Source organism: Hippocampus zosterae, chromosome 4 (genome assembly GCF_025434085.1).
Source record: "Hippocampus zosterae strain Florida chromosome 4, ASM2543408v3, whole genome shotgun sequence".
In the NCBI taxonomy this organism is placed as follows: domain Eukaryota; kingdom Metazoa; phylum Chordata; class Actinopteri; order Syngnathiformes; family Syngnathidae; genus Hippocampus; species Hippocampus zosterae.
The window spans coordinates 10,766,185-10,772,184 of record NC_067454.1 but is presented as its reverse complement, the minus strand read 5'-3'; the positions used below and the strand labels follow the sequence as shown (position 1 = coordinate 10,772,184).

General features: G+C 43.8%; 1 long non-coding RNA gene across 1 annotated transcript in view; it reads left to right on the top strand.

Annotated features, from left to right (window-relative positions):
• The first annotated feature begins 989 nt into the window (after positions 1 to 989).
• LOC127599219 (uncharacterized) overlaps positions 990 to 6,000 on the top strand; it is a 31,674-nt gene continuing 26,663 nt past the window's right edge. Inside the window, exon 1 of the long non-coding RNA XR_007962031.1 lies at positions 990 to 1,189. This is a non-coding gene — a long non-coding RNA (uncharacterized LOC127599219). The remainder of the gene's footprint in view (positions 1,190 to 6,000) is intronic.

The following is a 6,000-nucleotide window of genomic DNA, read 5'->3' as shown; positions in this document are numbered from 1 at the left end:
GAAATCACTTTTATCTCGTATATAGCAATGCTTGACAAAATGAACTCATGCTATATAGCTTTGAGAGAGATGAACGCTTTCCAATTTACATTTTGTCTGAGTCCAGAGAACTGTGTGTACATAGTAATTGCGTGCACGGAGGCATCATATTTACTCGCGCACACATACACACACAAGCGCGCGCACGCATGCATGGCTATCAAAATGGATGCAAACACACGTGCACACACTCAATTATCTTGGGCAGTTTGTGCACACACTTCAAGTTGCGCTTATTAAACAAGAAAAACAGTTGCTTGTTGATTAACATCAACACAATTTCTGCCTCTCGCCTAACTATGCAAAGCGACGGCCTCAGTGTGTTCTTGTCTGCCTCAATTTGAATCTCCACGCTCACTCCTTTCCACTCGGGCGGCATCCTTTAATAAAGGCGCCTGCCTGCTTGTCCTGTCTCTGGTGAGATGGTTAATAAAGGCGAGATGCTCTGCCCACATCCACGGGCTTTGAAATAGGGGGTGGGGTTGAGGGAGGTGTCGGATGGGGTTCTTGACTGTTATTCAGTCAAGAAAAACAAGGGGCTTTTACATAGAGGCACCACTGTGGGGATGGGGAGGGGGGCGGTAGTGCTGAACTTTCTTTCTCTTCCTTTTAATGTGTTTTTCTCTTCCAGAGTCTAATAGCTTCCCTGGACCCAGACGGCTTCACATTAATTGGCCACGGAAGCAATGGCAAGGCTATTCTGCTCAGGTCCTCTGGCGCTGCTGCCGCCAACTCAATATAGACCTTGAAGTTTGCTCCTTTTCTCACGCACACACACACACCCACACACACGTTATCAATGCTTTCTTTCTCTGTTTTGTCACTGTATACATAAATAGCATATATAGTCTCCGTGATTGATTGTTTCCATGTTTCTGAGCAAACACACACACATAGCTCTTTCTTCTTCTTCATATGACTGATCATTTCCTCTTTCTCTTCCTCTCAGTCTCCTTCCTCAGGAGCATATAAGCAGAGGGCTTCAGAGCGAGCCATGGCTAATTTGGAGCCCGGAGCTCAGCGGGACTTACACTGAGGTCAGCTCAGCAGGACATGAGAGGCACCTGAAGCACTTGTTCCTCTCGTCCTCTTCCTCTGCCCACTCTTTGGTGCGCTCAAGTAGAAGAGGTCTTAAGGCAGAGCTGGACAGGTGATCTGACACTATGTTTCAGAGGCTACTTTGAGATGTTTTGCGGGAAAAAAAAATACATTTTCCACCCCGCTGAGACAGAATTATTTGACACTAAATGCAGAATTGTTGCAACGTGTGTATGGAAGGCTGAACAAAGATCTACTTTTGATTCATAAATAATAATAATGAGTGAAATTGGATAACTGGTAAGCGCTATGCTGCCTAATTATTCATTCATTCATTCATTCATCTTCCGTACCGCTTGATCCTCACTAGGGTCGCGGGGGGTGCTGGAGCCTATCCCAGCCGTCTCCGGGCAGTAGGCGGGGGACACCCTGAATCGGTCGCCAGCCAATCGCAGGGCACACATAGACGAACAACCATCCACGCTCACACTCACACCTAGGGACAATTTTAGAGTGTTCAATCAGCCTGCCACGCATGTTTTTGGAATGTGGGAGGAAACCGGAGCACCCGGAGAAAACCCACGCAGGCCCGGGGAGAACATGCAAACTCCACACAGGGAGGCCGGAGCTGGAATCGAACCCGGTACCTCTGCACTGTGAAGCCGACGTGCTAACCACTGGACTACCGGGCCGCCTGCCTAATTATGAACCTGATAATAATGAACAATAACATGAAACTTTCAGTTTGATATTTAAAACCGCATGTGAAGACAATTGTTTGTTAGCCAACCTGTCTGGACCACAGTGAGAGACGTCATATGGGGAATTAAATAAAGATGTAATGATACAATATTTCTTCACATACTTTGAATGATGCCCAAAAGGAATCTGCAGCTTGCATTGCACCGATGACCTGCTGAAACTCTGGATCATTTGTTGCACCGTACACGCAGTTGTGTTAAGAATGTTTTTAGAAAAGGGCAAAGCATTAAATCCTAATTTAAGCTTTTGCGCTCCAAAACAGTGCCCCACAACTGATGAACAGTCCAGTTCAACTCTTGCCCAAAGTCAGCTGGGAAAGGTTCCAACACGAGCAGTGCAAGCACTATATGTAAGGGATGGACTGACATAAAGATGGGAGAATCACTCTGTGAATATCCTGAAGTTGCTTTATGTTTTCGCAGAATAATATACAAAGTATTTCACACAACTATAACCGCTCAGTGTGTTCTTTAAAATGAGATTCAAATGACTGACGGATACATTCAAGTGGAGCTTCGGTTGCTTTAAGATTGTCACAAATCAACATTTCATTTCATGCAATTCACACATTTCTTAATGATCAATGAATTGATAAGCATGCCCAGCTCTTTTCTTTACAAATAGATGGCTGAGGAGACCAAACTTTGTGTTCAGCTGATGTTTCAGTATAGTTAGGTAGAAATACGGCCACCCTCCAGTGAGTCGACAGCTATCGATTGGAGCGAGGCTGTCAGATTTTTGAGCGAGGGGCTTCCTTGGAAAGCTCTGCTAACAAGCTCTGTTTTCTACACCACTGACACTTTTGATTCATTGGTAATTTGTGAGTGAGAACAAGATGTCAGAATTGTGCTCTGGTAAATGCGCAGCTTAGTGTCACAATCAATGAAAACACCAATGGCCCTCTAATTGTTGGAGCCAAACCCCAGTGCACACAAACACTCTTTGGTCAAATGAAATCGTTTTTTTCTGCGAGGAGGTAATAGAGAGGCAAGACTATTGAGATCTAATCAAATAGCTTCATTGGGAGAGCGTCTGGAAGGCAGAATTAGGCAGTCTTCTCTTTAAGTTGAAAAGAAGAGGCATGTAGGGAGACAAGGAAGAGGCGTAGAGTAGAGATCGATTCTTAGTGAATCAATGCAGCAGCTAACTTTTAATTAACCATAAAGAATTTACGAAGCGTTTGGAAAAATAGATTTGTCAGGGACTGCTCAACAGATATTTCCATGTGTCATTCCACGAGAATACTGGCTAGTTCATCGATCATTCATCCAACTTGTATTCTTTGGCGTTCGACTCAGCATGATTTTACTGCTTGGTGCTTTCTACCACCTTTATTACCATTTCGTCTTACTGTTTATTGTGCATGTTAAATCGCTCCATGTACAGCACTTTGTATGCAGCGATGGCTGTTCGAAACTGCTCTATAAATACTGTTGACTTGACTTGAACCATTCTCGATAGCGCTTGGAGCCTATCGCAGCTGACTTGTAGAGAAAGGGAAGGTGCATCCTGGATTGGACACGAGCCACTCACAAGGCACAACAAACAAAAAACCATTTATACTCATATTCACAGCTAACGAGTCACGACAAGTCGAGTCACGTAACGCCACACAAGAGAGCTTACAACAAGATTCAAATGACAAACACGGAACTGGTATGCAGACATGCTTAACGCTGGCCCACCTTGCAACCTTACTCTACTCAAATGCCGTCTTTTTTGTTTAATGTTTTTTTCACTCACAATGGTGTAGTGATACACAACGAGCAGGCAACATGGGTTTTAGTTTCCACTCAGTGACGGTTTGAATGCATATATGATTGGTTAGCTGCCTCTGTATGCTGCTTACACCTGACTAGCAACCAGTGCACGGTGTAGTCTACATTTCACCACTGCACTTATACTAACATTGAACACGGCATTCAAAAAATTCATGTCCGATGCAGGTGTAGCAACCTTTGGAAGCTGCATTTGAAGACCATCTTCCTATTCCGAAGATTCCTATAAATGCAGCCTTCTTTGCACCTGTTTTGAAGGATACCCTTCGCAGCCGCTGACGTTAGCCACTGATGATGAAATGATGCCATTTTCTATAACAAGCTTAGAAATCATACAAGATTTATTTGACCAATTTCATTTTAGTCCATCTGTGCTTTTTCTACAGCCTCCATCCTCATTTGTGTGAGCCACAGGCTAGCCCAGCTGACTTTGAGCTGCCACTGTGGTACACACTGGCAGATATATACAAACAACCATTCACCAGTGATGCTAATAGTCATTTTAGGGTCAACATGCAAAATCCCACTAAACCCACTCGACTGGGTGGCCAGTGTGCTAACCACTCGGCCAATGTATTATTTTACATATAAATGCCATCCAATTCACAAATACAGCACAAAGCTTGCTTGCCGAAGCTGACAATATTTTATTGAGCAAATTTCTTGAGACTGAATCAACAGCACCTCTGCTGGTGACACCCGAGTACTGCACCCATTCAAGCCTCAATTGCTTCAAAATGCCAGTAACACGTCATCAAAAATACATTGTAGGACATGTAAAAATGTGTGATTAAAATGTGCTGTTGTCCAGTGCAATCAACAATTAGTCCGACACAATCTGTGGAATTCTTAAGAACCATAATCATCTTAAGAGTTATGTCCAGTCTTAGTGTAAAGTGTTGCGTAACATCCTTTTTCATCATTAGCGTTTGCTTGCTCCCTCATGCACACACCAAGCTGAGTTCCACTGACCAGAAATGATGCACTTGCGTCAAGCAACAGGATAGACCTCCAATTAGCTTCTCTCCATCTCTTGGGAAGCGATAGGGTGGCGGTGGGTTGCGGGGGGGCCGGTGGGGGGGTTGCAGCATGTTACTCGAAAAAGCTCTGGCTGCCTCCTAATGAGAGCACTGGAGACCACCAAGACAAATCCTAGCATTACACGATTCTGCTTTCGCAAAATCTTTAAACTGTTTGTCCCCGTTGGTGTCACATTTTCACCTGTGTCATCTTTTCTCCAAGTATGGCTCCACCAATGCAAAACAACAATCTCTAAAAGCCAAAAAAAAAAAAGCGTGAGTTACCGCTTCATAGTGGAGATTCCCAGAGAAGAGGTTTTAATCTGGAGTCACATGAGCGCTAAAGGTAGTAAATTACTTTAATATCTGAATGTCCAAGCCATTAACTTCAGATTGAGGGGGAGCAGCGGGTTTGGTTGCGTAAGAGGCGGCCGGGTGGGCTATGTTGTGTTTTGATTAAAGAACACCCCTCATTAAAAGCTTCCCTCCAGTTAGTAATCAAAGCCGTGTCGATATCTGGGACTTAGCTTGCCAAACACTCCCCCCTTTCTGTTTCACTCGCTTTACACTCTCCTGCTCATCCTCCCTTCTCTCCTTTTTGCCCTCATCATCTTTCTTCCGTACATTATCGCATTTCATTTTGCTGTCAAATTAACAGTGACAAACATGTCTCAGTTGTGCTACTTTGGGCTCAACTGAAGCGGTCATGACTGCAGAAACCAAAAGCTACAATTATAAATGGTAGGAGCAGATGACATATATTATATATATTTGTCCATTGATCACGTTGCAGATGGTTGAGGCTTCCATGCCATCCATCCGTCCATCCATTATTATCCACACTTTCAAACTCCACACAGGCAGGACGGAGCCTGTGAGGCAGACGTGCTCACCGGTCGCCCAGCGTGCCGCCTCTGACAATTTCGACATTTATAATTCATCCCTCTGGGAAATAATTTTTCCAAGTAAATGGGGAAGTAATTGACCGACTCGACAGAAGAGCCATGACCTTTGAAGGAACAATTGATGATTCACAATATACAAGATACTGTAGTCGAAGCCAGCTCACTTTTTTTTTAGTTCAGACGTAACTGTCTGGTGAAAATGATGCATTTTGCAACAGTGCAATTGATGGTTAAAAAAAAAAAATCCGGATGTCTTGGAAATGACAGTGATTAATAATAATAATACATTTTATTTATAAGTGCCTTTCAAGACACTCAAGGACGCTTTACAATAACAAAAAACACAAAACAATACGGGTTGAGCAGCGGCAGCCAAAACGCGCCAGCGTTCATTCAACCCGGAAGTCAGAAAGGAACCACAAGGGAGGGAGAAGGGGAGAAAAAAAAAACATGCTCGAA